Below are 25,678 nucleotides of genomic sequence, written 5' to 3'. Positions count from 1 at the left end.
AATTTCTAAGCAATTACATATTGCCTTGGACTTCTCTTTTCCTCCATCCTTAGTGCCATGTTTTGAAAGGAGAGTAATGAAACATGCCTGAGGAGGACCAAGCATGACCATTTATTGCAGAGATCAAGCTTGGGAGAGGCTGGAGGGAGCCCGCCCCTCTGTGCCTGCCCTACCCCTCTGCTGCAAGCTTCTCAAGAAGAAAGAATAATAAAGGTTTGGCAGGTCTATTCACACAGTGTAAAATTGAATTAGTGGAGGTATGTGAGGAACATGGCTCAATTTCCATGGGGATGAGGAGATCTTTATCACCCCCCTCCTAGGATTAGCCCATGCAGAACAAAGCTGCTTTTGGTGCTGGCGGGTGGGCATCACCCCATGAGCCTCATTGGGGTAAAATGAAGGTGATGTCTGAGTTGGGGTGGCCTTGCTGGGCTTGGGGATTAGCTGGGATGGGGAAGAAAGGGGAGAGCCGAGCTTGGGGAAAGCTGAGATGAATGTCTGCAATGGTGCAGGCCGGAGATGGGGTGAGCAATAGGAGCCAGGACCCACGTGTTGTTTTCTGCCCCCTCCCCTTGATGAGGTTCAGCACCTTTTGATGCCCTTTGACAAACCCGTGGGGTTTGAGGAGGTCTGGAGCCGCGACAGGGGCAGGGGAAGGCAATTGGAGGAGATTGCATCCTAATCCCAAAAATAACAACACTGCTTTTCCTGTCCACTGCTGCTGAGCTCCACCTCCTCCTGCGTTCAGTGGCAGCTGAGAACACGTCTAGGACACGACCTGTAGAGGTGTCAGCCCTGTTGCAAAGCGATTATCTCTTCTGTCTGTCCCAGAAAGGTCCCTGCAGCCCATCCAGAAGCTCATCCAACCCAGCACACCCCCGTCAAACCTCAGAGAAGGGATGAGGCTTCATCCCAAGTGTGGGAGGCAGCGCCACAGGACGGACGTGACGGTGGTGATGACGGGGGAGCGGTGGGAAAGCATTCCCAGCTTTCTGGGCTGACGGGCCCAGAAGTGCAGGATGGAAAGGAAAGGCGAGAGGGAAGCCTGATGCATGCACACCCCTGCGCAGGCAAGCCAAGCCCGGGGGCCAGGCAGCCGGGAGCAAGCGGCCTCTTTGCTTCCTCCTTCTCCACCCTAGAGGGATGTGGCTGGGTGGAGATCTGGCCCATCCTCTCGTCTTCTCACTCACCAGTGCTGCTGAGCCAGGGTAACTGGTATCTAGCATCAGCGTGGTGCAGGCATCACAGCAGGGAAAGGCACTGTGCGTCCGTGTAGTGTGATGGGGGCCAGGGAGAAAGTCTTTGAATGGGATGGGAGAGTGCATAGGATGATGTGCTGTGGCTTCAAGAGGTGCAGGGCAGGGTTTAAAGCAGGGTCCCACCGTGTTGGGTGGGAATTTACCTTCTGATTGCATGGACTGCGTGAGCAATGGTACAGGCTAATGGAAAGGGGCTGTTTGGGGCAGAAGGGCACCCAGAAAGAGGAGAGCTGTGCAGCATCCCCCAGCAGAGCAAGCCTGCCTGGGGGTGTGAGGAGTGATGGGGTCTTGAATGGAGAGCTGACGGAGCAGGGAGGATGGAGCAGCCATTGAGCCCTTTGGTCCTCCCTCCTCTGACAACCGGAGCTGCCATTCACAGCCTCTTTTTCCCACCTTGGAGTGGTTTGTCCTCCGCTTCCTGTGGAAGGGCAGCGGCCCAGTTCTCATGAGCAGCCCTGCCAGATCTGCTAGCCGAGCCCTGTCCATCCCAGACTGGGAAAACCGGGCCCAAAATACCATGCGATGAGCAGATGTTCCCTTTGGGTCGCTGCCCATCCCGAGTATCGCGGGCCAGGCTCCATCAGCGCTGACCCATGCGCTGCACACTGACAAGCCTCACTGTTCCCATTCAGAAAAGCCTGTTTCCTTTAGGTGTGACCATTCACCATCTTAAAACTTAGATGTCTTGTTTTCCAGAGGGCACAATCTCTATGGCTGGGACCTTTCTAGATCAAGCTTGGCCTCTTAGGACCTCTTTCACACCTCTGTTACTCCCTGCAAGGGCAACCAAGGGCTGTAAACACCGATGGTTTACTTTTCCAATGAGGAGCTGCTCCCTCTCTGGCATGTGTAGCTGCTGGTAACCATACCCTTACTCCTATATGGCACGTGTGTGCAAGGATCAAATGGAATGTGACATCTAAGCAGTGGGTGGGAGGTCTGCAAGTGGCATCTGGGGAGCTGCTGGGGACATCCTGCTATGGCACTTCACCCATCCACCCCCTTCAGTAAGGTGGGTTACAGTAAATCAGTTTGGCACCAAACATTTGGGGAATGGGTCCATGGAAGGGCAGAGCAGCATCTCGCTGTGCTCACTGCTTCACACAGCACCATGGGCTGCCTCAGCAGCAGAACCAGAAGTAGAACTCACCGCTGCCTTTGGGTACAGCTGGTTGTTCTGGCTCATCTGCAGCAGCCTCCCTGTATCCCACCCCTTTCTGGTGCCAATACACTGGCTCAGGTAGTGAAATCAGGATCAGCTTCCACGCTAGCAAAGGGTTACAAGCAACCCCATGCATGGGCACAGTGCTGAACCATCCAGGAGAGGAATCACAGCGCCCGCTCAAGCCCCTATCCACTATCCACTTTCCCTCATCCCGGGAAGCAGAGCCCGCAGCCCTTCTGCTTGTTCGGTTTCACCCTGTGAGGAGCCTGTTTATTGTCCTGAAAAGGTTAAATTGGTCAGGGGGAAAGAAAAAAAACAAGGACAGATTTTTTTCTTCCCCTTTCTAATGAGAGTCTGGGGACCTTTTCCCTGCTGACGTCAGAGTCGGATCCAATAGCCTTTGCAGTGAGGCCTGATTTGCAAAGGGCACCCTGGGGAAAAGCAGGAATCTTGGTGAAACCTTTAAAAAGCAAAAGCACCCTCTGAGAGGATTCTCTGCTGCTTTTATGTCCCGAGTTCACCTCCTAATTACTAATCCCTCATCTTTACTTTTCAATCCCCCCCATAGGCGAGGGGAGGGCGCTTGCAGCCCCCCGTGCACGCAGGCGCTTGCCGGCATTCCCTGCGCTTGGCTCTCCCCCCCAGCTGCCATGCGAGGAGAAGCCAAGCCCGAGCAGCTGGGCTGCTCCATCCTGCCTTGGCCGGGAAGCCGAGGGGGCCCCGTCTGGGACGCGCTGCGCTCAGGCAGCCCCAGCCCTGCCATTCGCCTTGTCTTGCCTTGCATGTCCTTGCCTTGCCCTGCCTGTCTGTGCCTTACCCTGCCTGTTGACACCTTGTCCTGCCTGCCTTTGCCTGTCCATGCCTTGCCAGCTCTTGCCAGCAGGACAGCGTGGAGCCCACTGCATCGATTGCCTCCAACCACCCAGCAGCTCCCAAGGAACATGCACGCCGTCACCTCTTCCCTCCCTCCTTCCTTTCCTGAGGCATGAATAGGCAGTGTCAAAGTGGAGTTGTGGCTCTGCCCGTGCTCCTTGCCCATCCAGGCTTTCAGAGCAAGCGTGGCATCTCCCGTGTCATGCCCAAGCCATGCCCTGCAGCCCCCTGCTTCCACCCCGCAGCAGGACCCTTGAGGGTGTAGGTGGCACAGCACAAACTCACACAAGTTTAGCTCTGGCTCCAAACTTCATGGCCATGCCCTTCCTAAGGAGTTGAATCTTGTCCTGGTCTGAATACATCCAAACTCCGAGCGAGCTCAGCTTCTGCTCTGGCTCTTAAGCCAAGCTTTGCAGATCCAATCTGTCTCCTTTCTCCTGCTTTGCTCTGGCACTTAGTAGAAGATCTGGGTCCAGCAGCCATGCTTTCCTCGTCCTCCCCAAAGCTTTTCCTGTCCAACAGCAGTCCGGCTACTCAGTTTTTGTGTGCTGAGCCCAATATAACTCCTTTGCTTTGGTGTGCTGGGCTCTGGGCACGCCAGGCTGCAGGGCAAAGTTCCTGGGTGTCTGCATAGACACCAGTGTAGGGGGACAGTTGCATCTCACTGATGCTATTAACCCATCTAATTAGTATCTTGTAGCCTACTAAGTACAGGCTCTGACCATGCACTCAATCGGCTGCAAATGTCATTGGTTTGACAAACCTGCTTGTTCCCCTGCTGGGTGTTGTGGGGAAATCCTGTTGGGAAAAGGTATCTCCTGGAAACATAAATCCTTCTGTGCCTTGATATTGGGAGGGTCTGTGTGAGGGGCTCTGCAGGTACCACTCGGGTACTATCCAGGACTCTCACTGCAGACCAAAAAGCAGGTCCCCATGCAGGGAGCTTCACAAGGGAACAGGGCTTTATTATAATGAAAAAAAGCTCAGGTTCTCACATGTCTGTCTTAGGACAAGATTGCTTTCATCATTCTTTGGAGTGATTGAAATAAGTGACTGTCTTGCTGTAGGTGTGTGGTGATGCAGGACCCAGAGGTGGTTTCTGCATCTTTCAAGGTGTGTGCAGTCCTGAGGATGCTCCTGTGGGAGGAGGTTGGGTACCCGTGGCCCAAGAGTGGGACCTGTGGAGAAAGGCAATGCAGGTGCCACACTGCACCGTCTTTTGCCACGGCAGGTCTGGGGACAGCCCCATTTGCACAAGGGAGCTGAGGGCTATCATGAAGCAGAGGTGATGCAGCAGGACCACAAGTCATGGTACCATCCTCCGGGCACCGAACCTCTCCCTGTGGCACCCACAGGAGCCCAGCCTGTCCCCAAACAACTGCAGCAGCCTCCTCCTCCAAGAAAAACATCCTGGCTGCTGCTGTGGTTGAGCAGGAGGCTGGAGAGGCTGAGTACAGTGGTGTGACACAGGCATGGTGAGGAGGTCCCAGCGATGCTCATGCAGCCCCGGCTCTTCTCTCCCTGGCAATGGGGCTGTTCAGCCAGGTTTGTCTCAGAACAGTCACACTGGGAAGGTTGGGAGCACCCTCCACTGCCCCTCCTCCTGATTTTCCCTCACCTCCCTTTTTTGCTTGTTCCTCCTCTGCCCCATCATCACTGTCTGCTGCTGCTTCTCGCTATGGAGTTACCTTCAGCAAACACCGCTGCCTTCTACCCGAGCCAGGCGAAAAAGCAGCTCCGGCCTCATGGCCAAATGTAGGCTTAGAGGCACAGCACAGACACAGCTCCATTAAGCCAGGCCGAGCCTTACGGGAATCATTCCTGGCCCAGGCTTGAAAAACAAATATAGCACGTTGGTTTGCTTTGGCTGCGCCAGGAGGGTCACGCAGGGACACAGGTTTTCTGTTCGGATGGGAGGCAAGGTCCAAAGAGCAGCGTAATAGGCTGGAAAGCCCTGGAAATGGTATGTCATTATTTACATGTCAGGGACGGAGCCAGCAAAGCCTGAGGATGGGCTCGTAGGAGCAGTCAGGGTTGTGCTTAAGCTCATCACATGCAGGAGAGACATGGAGCATCACGGAGGCTGATGGGGTCTCAGCCACGTGTTCAACCAGAGCAGGGATGGGTGAAACCCACCCTGTCCTGCGAGGGGAAGGCAGTGTCCCATCCATCCAAGCTTGCACGGCTCCTCTGCACCCACTTGGCTGTCTCAAAGCGTGACAACTCCATGCTAAGTTGAAGCATCCAAAGGTTTGCTGGGTTTTAGCAGAGGTTTGACCACCGTGAGCCTGCCCTGCGTGCTTCTCCTGCCTTGGGTCCAGCAAGGGGTAGGAGTGGAGGTGCTGGGATCAGTGGTTTGATCCAGGCAACTTTCTGAGCTGCCACTGGCATAAGATTTATTCTGCCCCTTGCTACACAACCTGGGCAATGAGACTTTTGCCCTAGTTTTGCTACCTCTAAACTGTTTAAATTGCCAGTTCTTTGGAATTATTCATCCATAAAGCATCCAGCATGTGTTGGTCATTATTTGGATATGTTATTATGAATCAAATAGGCAGTAATAATTTATGCTGGAGCTGGGGCTGACCTTTGTACACCAGGGAAACCAACCTGAAAAGGGAAAACGGGGTGATATCCACTGTGTTTACTGACAGTTCGGCTTTTTGCTGGCATGTTTTGAAACAGCAACAATAAGTCAGTAAGTGGATTCTCTATAAGTGCACATCAATATAGTGTATAAACATGATGTATAACACAGGGTTTGGTTCTGTGTTTAGGGGGGTATGTGTTTTTATATAGATATAAAAATGCAGACATCAAGTTTGCAAAGCTAATACTTAAATGACTTTCTGTTTGCGTGCGTTCTGTTTATGACCAAAACATGATTTCCTTTTCTTTCATAACCCAGCATGTAACTGCAAAACAAAAAAGCCATAAATCTAGGTTATATATAAAAACTTTTCATATCATCTGAAGCTTATGCTAGACCAAGAAGGAGGGAAAAAAAATGCCTTAAAGTTAATTCACCATTTTTATAGCTGTATTTGGCATGGGGGGATGGGGGCAAAGAGAAATATGGAGCCGGACCAAGATTCAGTCTTTGGTTTTATTTCTTTTCTTTACACCTCCTCGCAGTGATTTCAGGGCTGGTTGTTAGCCCCGTCCAGGAGGTGGGCACAGACGTGCCTGCGGGCACGCACGCGTGCACACACGAGCTCTCTCCTCTCGTTCCTGTTCGCATCCAACCCAGCCCATGTAGACGGCTCAGTCATCACCTTGTAAATAGCTTTTCCTTCACGGAGTTGGCCAAGTGCATAATGAAGCGAGTGATACCCAGAGCTGCCTGGATTCTCGTTGCAGGTTTGCTACTGACCCATTGAGGGAGTTTAGAGCTGTTGCTTCATCCCTTAGATCCCAGCTCGTCCTTTGGTTTGCTCTTTTGGGACTGGGAGCTGGCCAGGACAGGGATCGTGTCTACATGCCCAGCACAACCAGGTATCAATTAAACCCAGAGAGGGCATGGATATTGGTCTGAAGAAATAAGAGGTGTGTATGCATATGTGTATGTGTATATATGTATGCATGTATTTAATTATGGCCAAAGGGAATGGTTCCCCTTCTTTCCCTCCTCTAATAATTGGAAATATTCCATTAAATAAAATCTCTCCTTACAGCCCCCTCCCTGCCCCCTCTTAACACCCACTTAGGGCAAAAGAGAAAAGCTTTTTCTCTTCCTGACCTTTTAAAAACTTCACATTTTTAACCGTCGGTGATTGTCTTTTAAAAAGACACTTTGAAGGCTAAAATTGCATTGTTCCGTTCCCAACATGTCGTAACGGGGCTGTTTCAACACTGTCAAAGGGATTGCCTCACTTCATTTCCCCCAACCCAGAATGTCTTTGACCTGTATGCCTCTTTCTAAACCTCTTATTCTTAACCGTAAGGATAATTTTGCTGGATAGCTAGCTTTGACCTAGTAACCAATCCTGCTCATAACTGCAGCCTGGTCTCTTGGGAGATCTCTAATTCATTCGGGATGGCCCAAACTGGCAGGGAGGAAGTGCCAGTTTTGGGACCCTTTCCCCATCCAAGCTGCAGAGGTGACCAGGGGAGGCACTTGGGCTTGGGCACATCCCCATGCCAGGTCCCACCACCCACTGCCCCATGCACATGGAGCTCTCTGTGCTCTGGTGGGTCAAACACCACCAGGATGGACCCCCAGGCACAAAGGGAGCCCTGCACTGTGCTGGGTGTGGGTCAGTGTGTTCAGGTACATGCTCGTAGCCTCAATTTATTGTTAGATGGTTTTACAAGCACTCAGCTTCCCCAGGTCAGCCAAGAACATGTTCTCCTCCTCCTGTACCACAGCCCCCCGTTGGCTTGGCTCACCGGAGGGTTTTCTCTCAAGACAAAAGGACTGGGATTTCTCCAAGCCTATGATGGTCTGGTTTTGTTTCGCTGTCTGTTTTTGCACTGTCCTTGCAAGGTGAGCTGCTCCAGCTGCCGTGACAGGTCTTTGGTCCTCTTCTCTTTCCCCCACCCGTTCTTCATGTGGAAACCCCAACATCCCTCCCCGGGTGTCTGTGAGCTACAGGAGCCCCTCTTGGCTGCCCTGAGCCCTGTATGGTGAACGTGCTCGGAAATAGCTCCAGCAGCACCTTTCTTAAATCATGTGTGTGACTACATGCAGCCCCGATGTTCGCAGGGAGCCCACTGGAGTGGCTGGGAGGGATTTACCAGGTCCAAATTCACTTGACAGAAAAACAAAATTCCAGCATAATTTTAACCAGCTGTGGTGGGAGAGTGAAAGAGAGAGGGAGGCAGGAGCAGGAAAGCTCCATGTGTGCGGGAAGCACAGGAGGGAAGGTGAGAGAGAGGTGCTGCTGTGAACAGTCTGCCTCCAGCAGCACTGCACAAAGAGGAGCCCTGGAGGCCACCACATGGTGGGCTGGTGGCTTTAGGGACTTGGTATCTGCCCTTCCCCATGGTGGTCATTGCCCCTTCCCCGTCACAGGAGATGATGCTGGTGCCAATGAGGTATCACTGGGGTTGCTTCCTCCTGTAACTGCTGGGCGTACGGGGGGATGCGCTTTCCGTGCCATATTCCTTTGATCTTCCATACTGCAGTATGATGTACATGATGTTAAAAAGATTGCCCAAAAATTCAGCTGATGTCTAAAAAGAGGAGAAAAACCAAAGTTTAAAGAGAAAACAGCTATATGACTTCAATATCTAGCTTTTATATTCTTTAGGACTCCAGACTGAGGGTAGTGTGTCCTCCAAAGACATATGGCAACCAACTACATTTAGTTTCAGTATGATTTTAATTTTAAATTTCAATAATGTAAATATGGATTTTATAGTGTTATAGCGTGTTTTATACATGTGCCTGTTGTGTGTGTGTTGTAGGTACAGTTGGAACAATGCAATTTTAAATCAAATACAATCTACTCGTCGAGTCTAACTGTGAGAAGATGTGTTCATGGTTTCAAAACTGAAGAACTTACAAAGACAGATATTTTTTCCCAATAACCTGAAATGTTTAAAGACATTTTTATTATATTTTATTATGTTGCCATCCCCTGTTTCCATTTTAGACTGCGTGTAGCAAGTGAGTCAAACAGCTGATGATTCTGGGGGCTACTGTTTGAACCCTATTGCTATGTAATAATCTTTCCAGATACATAAAACATGAGTACAGCTTCAGCCTCTCCAGCAAGCTGCTGATGAACAGCTCATTGAACCCAAGGAGGTCTCAGGCACACACAAAGCTGTGCCTGTGTCGAGATTTTGCAGGATCAGGGCTATGTGTTATGATGCATAAATGTTGGTAAAAATGGGTTCTTGTAGGACAGAAATAGAGGAGAACATTCACACTATTTACAAGACAACTCTGCAGTGTTCATGCTGGTGGAAGCACCCAAATATACAGTATCCTGTGGGGAAGGACATCCTGCTCAGTTGAGAAGAAATTCCTTGGAGACAAATGAGCTGAGCATCCTGAGCCTCCTGGGGATAATTTGCATGGAAGGATAACAAGTATTTCTGTTGTATTTTTATTGACTTTTTACTAAAGAGCAGCACAGCATCCTATCACTGTTCTTGGTTTAGTGAGAGCTTTTGTGTGCAGTGGACTTGATGCAGGCAAGAAATACCAGTGTGGTGGGGTTGGGCTGGAGGCCTTGCAGCGAGGGCAGAAGGTTGGAGAAATCTGCTTAATCTGTGGTGTAAAAGAGGCTTTGGGGTCCTGCAACATGTCAGGGTGGCTGAGAGTCCTTGTTTCTCCTGGTCTGCCCCCACAGCAATGGTCCCTACTCCCCTAGCGCAGTTGCATGTGCCCGTCTGCAAGTGTGGTATCATGTTATTGGAGCTTCTGAAGACCCCAGAAGACACTGCTTGTCCCACTGAATGGTCTTCATGACTATGGGCCTGCCCTACTTTCTCTCTCAAATCCTTTCCCCCTTGATACTAAAGTTTTGTGTGAGCAATTGCATGAGACTGGGTATTGCATCTTCTGGAGATGGACCCCATGTGCAGCCTGCAGATCAGCTCTGTCCAAGCCATAACCCTGGTGGAAACTTGATGAAAGTCACCTGGGTGAAAGAGAAACCCTGCTAGTTGAAGGCTTCGTTACGGGTAGACAACCTTCAGTCCTGGTATCACTCCCCATTTGTGTATGTATATGTTGAGTGGGTTGGGATAGCCTGGTTCAAAAGAAAGAGGTGTTTAAAGGAGCTGCGTGCCTGCTCCAAATGTCATCCAGGTAAAAGTGGTACCTCCTCTTCCTGGGAGCCTAAAGGCTGCTTGTTCAGTGGGGCTCCAGATTCCTGGGAGATGTCAGCAATAGTGGGTGGCATTTAGCAGATGTCCTCTGAGCACATTTCCCATAACAGCTTTGCTGCCCCAGGTAGTGTCAAGCTGCCAGTTGTCCATTGCTTGTTCCCCTCGGCACTCTCACTTCTCTTTGCAGTGCATTATGTGGCTTCTGTCCGACCAAATGGCCCAAATAGACTTCATACAAGTCTTTTTTTACCCCAGTATGCATGACTGACTTTATCTGCTTCTCCATGGCTGGGGAAATCATGAGTGAGCTTGGGAGGCATGGGGAGGGCAGCTTTGTTGTGTTTTTACTTGTAGCAACATCTGTTCATCTCAATCCTATTCAGTATTCAACAGGGTAAGAGCAGGGAGACCAAAAAGTGGCAGCCAGTGAGTCAGGATGTTGATTTCCCATTGCTTTCTGAGGTGCCCCTTCCCTCTGGCTGTCCTGAGGACATTGACATCATCACTTCTGGAGATGCTATTGCCTTCAGTATGATTTAGTGTGAAACAACTGAACTTAGATGTGTCTGAAAGGATCTGCCTTCCCCTGGGAGCACGGAGGTGTTGACTCTCTCTGATCACTCACTCCTGGGCTCTCACCCATGGATAATTGCATTCTTCCATGGATTATCCTGAAGGCCAAGTTCTGCTGGAGCGGGAGGACGTGCAGGTGGGTAGTGGTCAGCTCTTCACCTCGTGCTTCCTACAGCTGTTGCTGCAGCCCCTTTTCTGTTTTCTATCGAGGGAGGGTCAGAGGCAGGGAAAAGCAAACCTTGACGTAACTGTCCCTCCCTTCCCTGTCTGGTAGCAGCGGTGAAATTCGTGATCCATTCTTGTTGGCGCTGAGCTACCCTTGATGGCTTCTCACAGGAACTCGGGACTTCAGCTCAATCCAAGGGGTTGATACAAAGCAAAACACTTAGTACCTCATCCCACGGTGATCCCTGGACTTGGATCCTGGCTGCTGTGGTGACAGTCCCCCTTGAGATTCCTAAATCAATTAGACAGGGCCACATCATCTCTGGTCTCTTGACTTTCTCCCCTTTGCCCTCCCCCATCCCATCTAGCTGCATGTTCTGTGCGAGATACCTACCACTCCCAGCCGGTAATGACTTCCACATGGGGCTGGACCTTGTGGACAAATCCCCTGTAACAATAGGAAATGTTCCTTGGTCTCTCGTTGTGTCTGTCTTTGGGAAGGAGGAGAAGGCGTTGACGACAAGCCGAAGAGCTCTAATATTCCTCCCGGACAGCTGATTAATTCCATCCTCTGCATCCGCTCTGGACCATCCCGCCCCACCCCGCGCCTTCTGCTTTTTATTGTTCTCTCCACCTGGCTCCCTCTGGCAAGGAAGCCGATGGGATTTCGTGCCATGTGGAGCTCCAAATGGAAAACCCGGACAGTGAGAGCCTCTGCTCCCCCCACACTCCAGGCCCAGTGGCTCTTGCTGGAGGAGGAGAGACTGCACCTTCCTCGCAGCCAAGACCGAGCGCTGGAATGGGGATGCAGCATTCCTCCCCAGCACGTCTGCTCCCGCCTGGGAGAGACGAGACCCTGCCTTTTCCCACTCCTTCCCCCACCATCAGGATAGCTCCTCTCCTTGCAGATCTCTTTGCAGGCTCACTCTCACACTTGGACCTTCTTCCTATATGTATGGCCACATTTCCGCTTAGAAATGGTCCAGGCTCTTGCAGGGATGTGCCCACCCTTGCCCTGGAAACTGCCTGCCCACTGTGTGCTGCAAAGCCCACAGTGCTCGTTCATGTCATCAGTTCACTCACAACCTGACATAGGAAGGGCTTGTGGTGGCTCCCACACCCAGTTGTGGTCACACGTACACTCAGGTTTGCACGCTCACTCGCACACATCCCCTCACTCTTCCACCGCGGTCTGGTTGTGTCTCATGTACTGGCCATTCCCTCACCAGACACACACTCTGGCCTCATTGCTCAGCTGTGATCCATAGAAAAGGGGGGAAAAAAGGGAGACAAGGGCATTTTGATTATGATTATAGAGTTGATTTATTAGAATCATTTTAAAACACAAAGCCATCTGTGTGCCTCTTCCCCATCCAAGATTTATAAAAGACGAAACCATCCATCTGACCCCCAGCTCTCCCTCCCCTCCTCTTCCCCCGCCTCATCCTCGCCTTCCATTCTCCTCTGTGGCTCTCTTGCCAAAACACTTGCCCATACTTAATTCTCCTCCCAGAGAGACAATGCTTTGCATTCTTGTATTGGAAGCCAAAAAAAAAAGACAATTCTATTCTGTCTCTGCTCTGCAGCTTGGTCTGCTAAGTTGCTTTCCCGAGAGTCTCTGTTTAAAACAAAGATAGATAAAGGAAAAGACAAGTTGGTGCTGAAAGATGCTGGAACATCATCGCGTGGGGGTAGCATTTTCATTCACTCCACATATCAAACAGCCACTGGCAGGCTGTCCCCAGGCGGGCGGATGGGACTCGAGCCTGTTCCAAAGGGCTCACCTTTAGGGCGGAAAGACGCTTTTGGATTCCATCTCCCATCCTTCCTTTGCTCCCTTTTGAGGGCCTTGGCTCCAGCCCCAGTTTTCGAGGGTTGAGGTGTGCTGACAGATTCTCCAAGCAGGATGAGCCAGTGGCTGAAGTCCAGAGCAAGAGGAGAGCCGAGGTCCGAGTTTCCTGGAATCATGTTGTGACAAGCAGGAAGAGGCGCAGCCCTCCTCTTCCTCACTGCTCCTCTTGATGCTGGTCCAGCCCCCCTGGAGTGCTGACATCAGAAGAGCTGTAATGATTTACACCTCTTGAGGATTTGGCCAAGTCTTTCCACCTCTCCATTCTTTCCAGATCTATGATGCTTGAGGCATCCAGAAAGCTAAGCCAGCATCACCAACTGGCAGTTAAGGATTTAGACATTGTAATGCCGTTGCCCTTCTGATGAGGTTGGAAGGTAGGGAGCACATCCAGAGCTCTGGAACTCTTCTCTTAGAGGAAGGAAGAGCTAGAGGGAATATTAGCATGCAGTTTGTGTGAACTAGAAGTGATCAAATGAAGGTTGGGATTACCTAATGCACATTTGCCTTTTCTTATTTACACATCAGGGAAGCATTTTCCTCAGTTTCAGTATATTCATTTGTAGCCAGTGTCCAGCATTCAAAGTCACAATGATGGTGGGAGAAGGTCACAGATGATGGTGATGGCAATGCTGAACAGCAGTGTTTTGACTTTGATTTTATGTGTGTGCATTCAGGTACAAACCAAAACCTCTCTGGGTTTTGTAACTGTTCTTTTGAACTTCATCTTTCCATATAAATCTTATTTTTATGTTGTTTGAGAGTCCCATCTGAGATCTGACATTTGTTATTTGATATTGGCAGAGGAGAATGAAACCCGTTAGTGAAGGCTCATGGGTTCAACAGGATCCTAGGGAATAAGAGCAGGGCTTGTGAAAAGACATGAGGATTTAGTGTCACTGTCATCTGCTCTAGCTCTTGAATCTCTTTAGTGACCCCTTTCTGTCCACAGAATTGTCTGTCTTCAGTTTCCCTAGTTCCAGGTGTATATTCATGGAAGCTGATGACTTATCCACTTCGTTGTGCACTAAATCACCGAAGTGCTGAGTCTCCTCCAGGACCATTTCACAATTCCCTTATGTCTGCTTAGAAAAGATAGGCATAACCTCAAGCATTTCTTTTGGAAAAGAAGGAAAAAGGAGTTTTACTTAGAGCACAAAACTGCTGTGGTTTGTATGGCACCTCTTTGTACTCAGGTCCCTCTCATTCCTCTTTGGGAAAGGCATCTTGTAGAGGACAGACATTACTCAGCTGACCTAAAATTTATCAGGAATATTAGAAAAGGGCTGGAAGTGACGGTCTTCTAGGCCTAGAGCCAAATAACCCTGCTTAAACCAGCCGTGACAATGGTCTGACCAGCAGCCTTCCCAGAGCATCCACACCTGCGCTGAGATACCCAGGCATGAGAAGATGAGTTTCCACTCTATGTATACCAAAGTGAGTGAGGACAATGGACAGGCACATCTCATAGTCTCAGATCAGAGCACAAAGATCCCTGGTTGCTCCATAAATGCCGACTGAAGAAAGGGAGTTTCCAGCCCGTATTCCCAATACACTCAGCTTCTCCCTTTTGATTCCTCTTGACCGCGCCGCTCATCTCCGCTTCCCGTCCAGCGCTGCTGTATCATGGCTTAAACAGCTGCCCTGTCCCACCCTCCAGGCAGCTGCATCTCGAGGCTGCCTGGGGAGCACAAAGCTCCAACACCATCCCTCTGCCCGAGCACGGTGCTGCCCTGCAGCACTGAGGGCCGTGGGCACAGATCTGGCTGCAGCGATGAGCAAGACCCTGCCAAGCCATCACCCCGTCTTCCTTCACACTTTGCAGTCTGGTGCAAAGATGCCTTTTCTCCTTATATATTTTTTTTCTTTCCCATTTTTCTTCGTTTTTCCCTTTTTTTTTTTTTTTTTTCTTTCCATTGGTTGTTTGGATTAAGGGGCCTTAAAGGGGCCAGACATTTCTTGTGTTCTCTCATACCCTATAAATAACCGGCACCTCTCCAGTGCTCCAACTCCACCCTTCAGTTGCAGATTCCACTGTCTAGCTGCCACCACGCCGCATAGCCTTTCACACTCTTCCTTTCTATTTAATATGGAAATATTAGCAAAAGAAAACACTTGCTGTCACCAATTCTGCAAGAGGAGGAGAGGGGAAAAAAGGGAGAAAGAGGTGGGAGGCACAAGGGGAGGACACAACCAGCCAAAAAGAGTATCCGGAGGAATGTTCTTCTCCCTCCCAGGTTTACAGCAATGTCTTTCCATCTGTTTTGTTTTCCTTCTCCCTCAGCCTGAAAGGGCTGCAGCATTATCATGTAATGTTGCTTAATGTGACCAAAGGCTTCGCAAGTCTCCTCATGGACCGCAAACATAGCCCAAATTCCAAGGGAGCAATGCCTGTGGCGTCTCGTTAAAGCAGACGACTTGCAGCCTTCTCTGTAGCCCATGAATGGTTGTTTGGGGTTTTGATTTTTCCTTTTCTTTTCTTCTTTTTCCCCTTTTTTGTCTATTCCAAGTGCATGCCGCCACCCAATCCTGGCAGGGGTTTTGTAACGCGCCGCCATATCTGGGAGGTATGCATGGAATCTTTCAAGTGCTTGGTCAAGTCCTCTGTGGTTTCCTTTGAGCAACTGCCCACCCTGCCAGCTCCCACCACCCCTTCCTAAGCCCCCATGACATGCAACCGGTTGCGCCATTCATGCCACAGTTTCACATGACTGTTGTCTCCTCCCGGTTTCTTTCTCTTCCTTCCTCCTGGCACGTTTCCTGATGTTGGTGAAGGATCAGAGGGCAGTGGCTGAAGACTGAAACAATCTTGAAGACTATGGAGCAGGCAGAGAGAAAGGAAGAGCTCTTACCTACCAAGCGTCCCAGTCTCCTTTAGGGAGGGAGATGTAAGCCTCACTTGGTGCTGGATGGTGTTAAGAGCTTGAGTGAGGGGAGTGGGATGCTCTAACTGATGAAAGTGACTTTTTACTGTACCTGAGCTGTTACTCTATCAGTATTTTATAATGTCTTACGGTTTTTGTTCTCAGCAACTCTCTGTGGGGCAGAGAAATCTTGTTATTCCCATTTGGAAAAGGTAGAATAGAAGCACACAGCCCTGGAGATAAGGGTTGGCTTGAGCATTGCTAGTTGTCTGGGTTTCCAGCCCAGTTAGTGCCCACTGGCCAGAGTGATAGGCTTTTAGCCTGTGGGTGCAAGCTCCCATGTACCAGTGTCCATGTGGCCCTGCAAGAGATGTATTGGTGGGTTATTTGACTACAACTATGATCAAAGCAGTTATGTGGATGGAAAGGTAGACTTGTGGGATGGCATCTCATGGTCCTCCTTCCTGAAGCTCAGCCCATGTTCACCTTTCAGTTATGCCTTGTTGAATGTGTGTATTGGTAGAAGTCTGCCTATGGAACTGGTTGTTTCCATGATGGTTTAGCTGTATCCTTGGGCCTGGACACATCCTCGTGGATAATAAGAAAACCCCAATGCACTAAAATAAGGAAAGTGAGGTTTATTCCTATATAATTTGCCAAGAAACTTCTCTATCACTTTGTGACTGGATTTTATTGTTTTCTGTTTTTCTGTTTTTCCTTTGTAAGACCTAAATCCTGCCCCACAGTAGTCACTGATGTTCCGCAGTGCAGGAGGCGGCTGAAGCCCTTTAATTCAGGCTCTTCCTCATACAGTGAGATCTCTGTGTGCATTCATTCACCTGTGGAGCTCTTACAGAGCCTCTTCAAGACGCAGTAGAGCATCTTCTGTAGCCCCTGCATGGCCCTCTGCTCTTTCTGCACTCCCGTTGCCTTAGTGCTTAATGCACATGTTGGCTTTTCCTCGGGATGCAGCAGGCACCAGGCACTTGGGAAGCATTAAGTGATGCTTTTCAGTCCTTAAATAAGTAGTGACAAAGCTGCCTTTTGGCTGGGACACACTCACCCACCCTTCAGGAGGGATGTGTGCATGGTGTGGTCCAGTTCAGGAGCTGGGAAGGGCTGAAGCATCTCAGGGAGCTCAGGAGAAGCTAAAGGATCCCTCTGTGGAGTGTCTGCACACTGAGCACTGCTGGCTTGGCAATGCTGCCAGTTGGAACGGAATCTCTACAGGGGCAACTAAGCTATGTGGTTAACACAGTGACCACCCCATGCCAAATGCCAAGTCCCTGCTCTGAGCATTGGGGTTTCACAACTAAAGTTGTAAGTTAGTTTGGTTTTTTTTCTGACTTTTTTTTTTTTCTTAACATGAGGAGAAGTGTATTTTTTTCCTGAGCTGCTTTGTTGGAATTGGCTGGAGTTATTTTATCTGGAACTTTCCAAACAAAATTCAGCCCGAGGCAGATACCCAGTGTGGAAAATTTCAACCCAAACAGTTGAAGTTTGGCAGTGGCGTAGGAACTGAGTGTATGGAAAGTGCCTCAGCGTGCTGAGGCCATGCTACCTGCTCTGCTTGCAGGGATGGAGTAATGGATGGCAATGTCTATACTGGGTTATGGGAGTCTGCATGCTAACCATCAAATCCCTGTTCTGGTGGGACCCTGCCCAGTCATCTTCACAGAGATGCTGCGGTGGGATGAGCTGGGGGAGCTGGATCACCAGCATCAGGGCAGTAGTGGTGCGGTCGGGATGCTCTTTGGGAAGATGGGAAACTGGAAGGAGAGGAATCCTCTCTGCTTCTGGTCCCTTTTAACAAACTGAGGGTGACACCAGCTGCTGGTCAGTGGTATTAACCCTTCAGAGCTCACATCCGAGATGTGTGCTTATGTCCGAGTTGCACCCAGTTGTACCTATCCACTGGGCTGACAAGAGGCTTCAGCTCACATCCAAGATGTGTGCTTATATCCGAGTTGCACCCAGTTGTACCTATCCACTGGGCTGACAAGAGGCTTCAGCTCACATCCAAGATGTGTGCTTATGTCCGAGTTGCACCCAGTTGTACCTATCCACTGGGCTGGCAAGAGGCTTCCAGCATGGGCACCAGGCCACCCAAAAGGTAAGCAGTTGCCTTATGTTCCCTCTGTGGCATCAGTATCAAACAGAGCCATGGTTTTGACCTGGTTGCACATGAGTGCTGGGGAGTCGTGCTTCTGTGCGAGCTGCTTCCCGAAACCCCGTGACTTTCTACCTCTGTGAGCCCCAGAGCTCCTCTTACTCCACTCTTCCTGTTCAGAAAAGAGTTTGTGAGCCCAGGGTTGTTTTGTTGTTGGGTTTTCAGTGAAGCCTTCAGCCTCTTTAAGAACGTGGCTAATCCTGTAAGAGCCTGGCATGGTTTATTGGGCATCCATTTCCCCCAGGTCACTTGTGGAAGGAAGAGGGGCTCTGCTCCCCCCTCTGCCTCCCCTCTCAATGCCCCTGTCTCAAAACCCCCAAGCATAACCCAGAACCAAGTGCCAAGCCAAGCCTCCAGCTTTTCCATTCCCTTCTCCACATCCTCACCCGGATGCGCACCAGCCCTGTCACCTCACTGGTGGCCACCAGGCATCTACCACCAACCCCATGGGGATGGCCACACACACAGGGTAATGTATTACTGCCAGGCAACCTGAGTGATGACTTCTCTTAATTAAGCTGGCTTTCCTTCCCTCGCCTTCTTTCTTTCTGTCCCCAAAATGTGGCAGCAAGCAGCAGCCATGTGGCACAGGCCGAGTGACATCAGCTCTGTTCCTTTGGGATGATGCTTTGTGCTGCAGCCGAAATGTTTAGGGCCAGTTTTCATTAGAAGTGGTTTTTGAGAACGGGTAAGTAATAATTTGCTAAATCAGGCCCTGAGCTGCTCAGTTGAACAAATTATGACTTGATGGGGTTTTTGTCTGAAGAATATGTGGAAAGGGAAACCCAGTTTAATGAAAAATTAGCCAGGTTGGATGTTAATTCCAGCTTGGTGTCACCACCATCTTCGTGTGATGGGTTAGTCATGGCCTTCTTTACATGTTAATTAAGCTGATGTGTCAGTAAGTGTTAGAAGCGCAAACTTGGGTAGTGTTTGAGTTGGTTTTTGTGCGTTTGCAACATTTGTTTAGTTTTCATTCAATGCATAAAATATGAAGGGAACAAACAGCTCAGGCACATTGTATCGGGTAATGAGACGAGTCACCAGATGTTAATTAATATATGAATATCGTTTTTATTTCCAATCGTCTGGCTGTGGTTTGAGCAAACCTATGTCCCCCAGCTGTTGCTACATGAGACAGAGCAAAAACAGAGCTAGAGTTCAGCTGCTCTATTCCCAGAGCACAGACTCTTACCCCAGCTGAAAGAGAAGATGCTTTTAGGATGTGCTGTCCCCAGATGTGGCACGGAAGTGTGACATTCTTCTTCTGTCCAGTGGAGGGCAACAGGGGACACGCTCACAGCCCTTCCTCTGGTTTTTGGAGGCAGCAGTGCTGGGGCTTTGAAGCCCTGCAGAAACACATAGAACCATAGAACGTTTTCGGGTTGGAAAGGACCTTAAAGCTCATCCAGTCCCAACCTCCTGCCACGGGCAGGGACACCTTGCACTAGAGCAGCTTGCTCCAAGCCCCTGTGTCCAACCTGGCCTTGAACACTGCCAGGGATGGGGCAGCCACAGCTTCCCTGGGCAAATTGTTCCATCCAGGTCTTTCCTCCTGGACACCACAGTCCAGTGGGATTTCTGCTTCAAGCAGTGATTATTTATACACCGGCTTTGTGGCTCTTGGAGGACTCCTGGGAGATACTCAGAATTCAACTGGATAAAGCCCAGAGCAGCCATGCCCTGGCCTCGCTTTGAGGAGGATGGGCTGGAGACTTCTTGAGCTTATCTGATGGCAAGGCAGGTAGTGAGCCACCATATTCAGCCTTTCGCTATCAAAAGAATCTAGAATCATAGAGCAGTTAGGGTTGGAAAGGACCTTGAGAGATCATCCAGTTCCAACCTCACTGCCATGGGCAGGATTTGATTATTCTGTATTTCAACTGGAGGAGCCTTTCTAAGCTGGTCCAAGAATCTCCTTTCCATTTCTCCAGCTCTCATCCAATGGCAACACATAGTTGTGCTGTGACCAGCCAGTGCATCCAGGGATTTCTCCTCCTCCTCCTTTGTTTCTGTCTGCAGGGGTTCCTGCTAACAAAAGCACTATTTTAATGTCCATCTTTAAGTTACTTTGCATTTTTAAATATTAAAATTCCTTCTGCTTGTATTACTACAGCCCTCAAGATCTTTTAATTTGCTTTGACTGAGCCTCTGATCTCCTGTACACTAATAATTCATTCCACTTCATTCAGCGCTTAAATCACCACTGTTTCGAGTGAGAAATAAGATGAATTACAAGCCTGGTCATTGAAGAACCTTGTTAGTTATAACTCAGTTTCCATCACCCTCTTTTCAGCACAGCCTGTGTTCACTGGTCCGTTACTCAGTTCCTTACCTTCTCTATAATTCTTCTGCTAATTCCCACCTTTTCAAGCTTACCTAATAATTGCCCATGTCATGTTGTGGTGCCTCTTGATACCCAGATAAATGAGATTGTACCACGCTTCTCATGTCTAGGGAATGAACTGTCTCATTGAAGAAATGCATCAGGTTCATCTCATACAGTTTACTAAACCTGGGCTTGCGGTTTATTCTCCTTGTCTCCATGTCATTTAGGATTCCTTCCTTTAAAAGAAAAGGAAAAAGAGGGCTGTAGGATGAGATCATTTTCTTTCTCCAAGCTACACCTGTGCCTTGAATATCAGCAAGGAAGGCTGAGCTGTTCAACCTCCTTGACCCATCGCATGGTCCACAGATGCATTGATTTTCTCAAGGCATCCCATCTTCTGCTAAGACAAGAGCCCGTGACTTGCTCTAAATTGCTTGTGAACTCCCTGACACTCTCTCTTTGTCTGTTTTCCCTCCTCTCCTCCCTCCCCGCCAGTAGCTGCCAGGAGGAGAATAACAGTGGAATCTCCCACATTGCTGTGGTCTGAGCAGGTTTCTCTCACATTATGGCTAAATAAATATTAATAAGAAATATGGAATAAGAGCTCATTGACAAATTCGGCAAATATTTGCCTGTGCCTCCCCTTTCCAGCCACCTGGCTCCCACAGGAAAGTTTTGCCCTTTCTCAGACCAGAGCATTCAGGAAATAAACACTCGCTTTCATTTTCTTAGAGGAGGAGGAGAATGAAAATAGCATTTGGGGGCCTGAAACCCACATCTTACATTTAGTGTGGCCAGAAGCAGCTTCAAACCCGCTAGTTTGAGTGATGGCTTTTGTCCCTGCCTTCAAGTGACAGGTTAGCACAGGGCTGGCCAGAGTGGGCTTGAATGATGCCCCTGATTTCACCTGGATGACTTGGTGTGCTTTGCTGCACCTTTGGAGGGACAGCGTATCAAAATAAGCTCCCAGAAAAAAAGAGATTGAGTCTTCGAGGCAATCTTTGCACTTGAAAAATAGAAACCTTGGTTTTAACAGGAGCATCAAGCAGAAGGAATAAAGAGAGAAGAGCAGGGATGGTGATGGCGCTCGCTCCCCTAGGGACGTGGTTCAAGTAGCTGTAGCCATGGTTGCTGGCAGAGACCTGGAGCATGATCTTTAGAGATAAATTCCCACCTGGGAGGTGGCTTTAGTGCAAGGCTGCTTAAGGGCTTAAAGGATGCAGGGTAACCCTTACTTTAAAGAGTGACTTCAAGGTTCAACTCATTCCTGCTTTGGGATTTGGCTTCCTGACAGCTTGAGCAGAGGCTGTGCTGGAGGGCGAGAAGATAAAGTTGAGAAGACTTAGACCAGGTGATTGTGTTGTTGCAGGGCAGGTTTCCAGTTGACCCCAGTCTTTTGATGGGGGTTACATTTGTTCCCACTTTTTCTTTGGTTTTCTTTGGAAATGATCTCTTGGTGTGGTCTTGCAGAGGTATAGCAGAACTGGTACTTCAGTCACAGTTATTCTCTATGGCAGAAGTGTGGGACTGTGTGAGATACTGCGTTTAATTTAATAGCAAGCTGCTGTGGGAAAACCCAAAGCACAAATGCTCAAGAGAAACCACCTTCTTCTGAGCAATGGTAGAAGCAATTCCTTAGTCAGTAGTTGTAAAGTTCTCCTACCTTCAGGTTACAGCCAAGTTCAAAGCCACTGGCAGCTCAAAATGTTCAGAAGGTTCCCCCTGCGCAGCGTTTGGGGGTGTTGTTGCTATGGTTTTGGTCTGATGTGCACAGCATTCGCCCTGAGGATGCTTGGGAGTAGCAGAAGCACACATCAGAAGTGGTAAGGTAAACCTCCTTGTGGACTGTTGGGGTGTGCTCTTGTTCACAAGCTCTCTGTGCCAGGCAGTGTATTTTTCCTGCATGATATTAGCTTATCATTAACTACTAGTCGAAAGGACTCCATCTCCCCTGCCCACGCTGGGTTAAAGGCTCAAGGAGCAGAGAGACCTGAGGCACAGCCCAGGTCTAACTGGGTGAATCGGTCAGCTCTGCCTCCAGGGAGGTAAAGTCAGGTTGTGGTGGCTTGTTCTCAAACATCTGGAGCGGCAATTGAGGTTCAGGTAGCTCTTTGGCCTTCCTGCCATCCACAGCACATCATGACTGGTCTGCATCCGTGCTCACAAGCAAAGGTGAAGGACATGGTTTCAATGCAGAGAAAGAACTACCTGTCTGCAGCTCCGTGCTGAGGCTGGCATCGGACAAAGACATCAGGGCTGACCCTAACCCACGACCACATGGAGAGGTGTGACGCAAGGGCTGCCTGCCTTCCTCCAGAGCAGCCACTGGTGGTGTTCACACCGTGGGCCACTTTCGTCCCAGTTCCCACCTTCAGATTTCCTCTAATCACTGCCAGCAGAAAGCTGCCTTTCAGACAGACACATCCTTGCTCCCACAGCTCCTCTGGCCCAACCACGGGGCTTTGCTCCAAGTCCTGGGATACCACGTGGTGGCGTTCCTTAGTCCTCCAAGGATGGAGCGGTGGATCCTGCTGCTCCCTTAACGAGACTGACTAATTATTTATTACAAAGGAGGTTGCAGGAATCTGGAGTGGAAACTACTCCCCAGGCCAGCAAACTCACACCTAAGCACGCCAGGCTGCTTCCATAGCACAGCACATGCCGGAGCAATCAGTGGGAGGCTTGCAGGAGTGGGACCAAGGCTGTTTTATGCATGTGTGTGTGAGCGGAGGGGGGTGTATATATATAGAGAGAGATATATGTATAAAAATGTGTGTGTGTGTATTTTACTATGTTAAGCTATAAACTGTATGGGTTAGGTATGAATTAGAACCTTATAAAATGTGTTTACTCATTCTGTGTAACTCAAAGCGGGGATTAAACAGTAGGAAAAACTGACCAGGAGAATTTTCCAAGCAGAAACAATTTTACAGCTCTCATTGTGAACTTTAGAGGGAAGGGTTTGGGGGTTTTTGGTGTGGGGTTTTTTTTTGGGTTTTTTTTTTTTGTATTTAGAATTTTTTCAGAGCAGGTTTTTTGTGTTTGAATTCTTATGGTTATTAGATAAAAGCAAGGGGAAGATGAGGAGGAAGGATGAATGGAGGAATAGCAGGAGAGCTTTCTGGCAGGCAAGATTCTCCCCAGGCACCTGAGCCCCATCCTCCTCTCCATCTCTTTTGACAATGTACTTTCTGTGCCAGTGGCATCCTGGAGGGCTTTCCCATGGCATGCTGTGTTCTTGAGCAGGTTCTGCTTTTCTCATCTTGAAGGCATCCTTTATAGGGAAAACAGTCCCCTAATGCTGCAGAATTGAAAGGGAATGGGCAAAGGAAATGAGCAGTGGAAGCAGAGGCAGCAGGAAATCGAGGCTTCACTGAGCATCTCAGGCAGGGGAAGAAGAGAAGGAGGAGCAGAAGATGGGGATGGATTGAGGTCTTAGAGCCTGTTTGCCCTCCTTCTCATAAAGGAATTCTGGCCAAAGCACCAAGGGAATAGTCTCACCACTATCAAGTGACTTATGCAGGATCAATTCCACTTGAGTGGTGTTCGGTAAACGTCAAGGTACATGCAACCCAGAACCTTTTTGTTGCTTAGTTCCTCCCCTTCTTTCTTTCCACCCTCTCTTTTGAGTCTCTTCTACCTTCTTGTTCTTGCTGCCATGGTGAATCATCTCTGCCTTCAGGACCGGTGACCCTTGTGCAGTTAGCAGAGCCTGACTCACTCTTCTCTGCATGTTATTTCCAGCCTTAGGAAGGTTGGGGGTTGGTTCTTGGGGCTGGGGTTGGTTTGGGTTTGTTGGTTATTTTTTTCCACTTCACTTTATGAACATTTTCCAGGGGACTGGGGAAGGGAGGGGAGAAAAGAGACCTGAGAGGGTTCATTGTTTGGGTAATTTTCCCTACTGCTAAATGTCAACATCCTACGCCTAATGCTTGGAGAGTAGCAGGACTTCTATTTCAAGCTTTGCAAGGGATGGGAGAGACTCACCTTATCTCTGTAACATGGCCCAAGCGATGTTTGGGTTCTATTTAGGGATTTGAAGAAAAGAGGGAATTGATAACCTTGCCATATGAGCTCCGGGTTGGCTACCTGGCACTGGCTTCCCTCGTCAGCACGGATTCTGGAGCAGCCCTGGAATCCATTTAGCACTTGGCTTAATCCTGCTCTGCTCATTCTGGGAATCTGTCTTTTGTCGTCTGAGTGGTCAGATGTTGCACAGTCGCTGGTGATGACGTGTCTCCAGCTAGAGTGATCGGTGATCCTGGGGATAGGAAGTGTGCTGAGATACCTTGCTTTGCCAAGGATATCATCTAGGACTTTGCTGTTCCCACCATAGAGGGCCTGTGGTGAGATGGTTTCCCAGGGGACATCATCTGTGAGAGCTGCCCTGGCTACTAACAGCTCCCCTTTCTTGTGGATGCCAAGATTGATTTATCTTGGTTTTTGAGAAGCAGGACTTAAAATTCACATTCCTTTTGTGCCAGCAACCTGCTGTGCACTTACAGCAGGTATCCACAGTGCCTGGAGTTTGCTCACATGTGAAAAAGGGTGAGTAGTCTTTCAGAGATGAAAGCCAGCTATTAATGGTTGGAGATCTGGGCTGGGGCTCTGTGTTACAGCCTCAAATTTGCCTTTTGCTGTCTTGAAAAAAGTAATTTCCTTTCTTTGTGTCCCTGCTCCCTTGCCTGTTGCCTCTCCTGAGGCTGCAGCCTTCTGCGATGCAGGTGTGATGGAGCTCACAAATGCTGCCTACGTTGTCAGAGGTATTAATGGCCTTTGTGAAGTGCACTGAAGTCTCTGGGTGTCAGCGCCTTGTTAACACGTGTTTTGTCCTCAAGGAAACAGAATCAGCTCAGTTTAAGAAGTCAGGGATTGTATTCTGTCCTTGGGAGCAGCGAGGCTGTGCGGTGGTGCGGGAGATCCCATCTCACCTTGTAGTTTTAGTGGGAAAAATGGGGTGATTGCTGATATGATGATGGATGCTAAAGTAGACTCCTCATGGCCAAAAGATTCCCAGCTCTTCCTCCTCTTCACTGGCTTGTGTCTTCTCATAAATCAAAACCGTGAAGAAAAATGTTAAGTTCATTATGGAGAAATCAATAAGTGAATGATTCATTAGCTGTGTGGAGAAAGCTGTTGTGAAAATACTTTAGTAATCCAGGTAATTCCTTGTTCAAGAACTGATGTCAAGCCCTGCATATGTTAATCCTGACTGAGTGGGTGTTTTTTAGCTTCTGAGTTTGGTCAAATAATTGCTTATTTTCTCAATTTCATCCTGATATCACATTTGGCTTCTCTTGTGATACCTGCTTGGATAAATGGGGAGTTATGAAAAGAGGCACAGTGAAATGACCTGCTCTCTAGTCTGAATCCAAGGTAACTGGACGTATCTATACAAATATTTAGAACTCGCTGTGTTTGCTCAAGTTTTAACCTTGGTCCTGCAAGCATGTACATTAGTTTATCTGGCACACAAGTGTAATGGAACAGCTCACATGAATAAAGCTAAACATGTGTAAATGTTTGCAAGATACGGGTCAATAATTCTTTGGAAATCATAGCAAACCAGCTCTCCATTTTCTTATGCAGTGGTATTCTCCTCTCCCTCTTAGACAAGTGGTCTGAAATATCTGTAATAATCATTATGG

General features: G+C 49.0%; 1 protein-coding gene and 1 long non-coding RNA gene across 5 annotated transcripts in view; one reads left to right on the top strand and one right to left on the bottom strand.

Annotated features, from left to right (window-relative positions):
* ASTN2 (astrotactin 2) overlaps positions 1 to 25,678 on the top strand; it is a 330,328-nt gene that overhangs the window by 262,971 nt on the left and 41,679 nt on the right. The window lies entirely within an intron of this gene.
* On the bottom strand, positions 19,532 to 24,491 carry LOC130597393 (uncharacterized). 2 transcript variants are annotated; one of them, XR_008971761.1, is made up of 3 exons: positions 24,120 to 24,491; positions 20,081 to 20,266; positions 19,532 to 19,732 (listed from the first exon to the last, which is right to left on the bottom strand). It is a non-coding gene; the product is annotated as an uncharacterized LOC130597393 (long non-coding RNA). The 2 variants fall into 2 exon arrangements; XR_008971760.1 differs by lacking the exon at positions 24,120 to 24,491 and adding an exon at positions 21,694 to 22,222.

The sequence above is a fragment of the Pezoporus wallicus genome, unplaced genomic scaffold (assembly GCF_028554395.1).
Source record: "Pezoporus wallicus isolate ANWC-B61680 ecotype Strahan unplaced genomic scaffold, APGP_CSIRO_Pwel_v1 contig_4684, whole genome shotgun sequence".
NCBI lineage: Eukaryota > Metazoa > Chordata > Aves > Psittaciformes > Psittacidae > Pezoporus > Pezoporus wallicus.
This window is presented reverse-complemented; position numbering and strand designations above follow the sequence as displayed.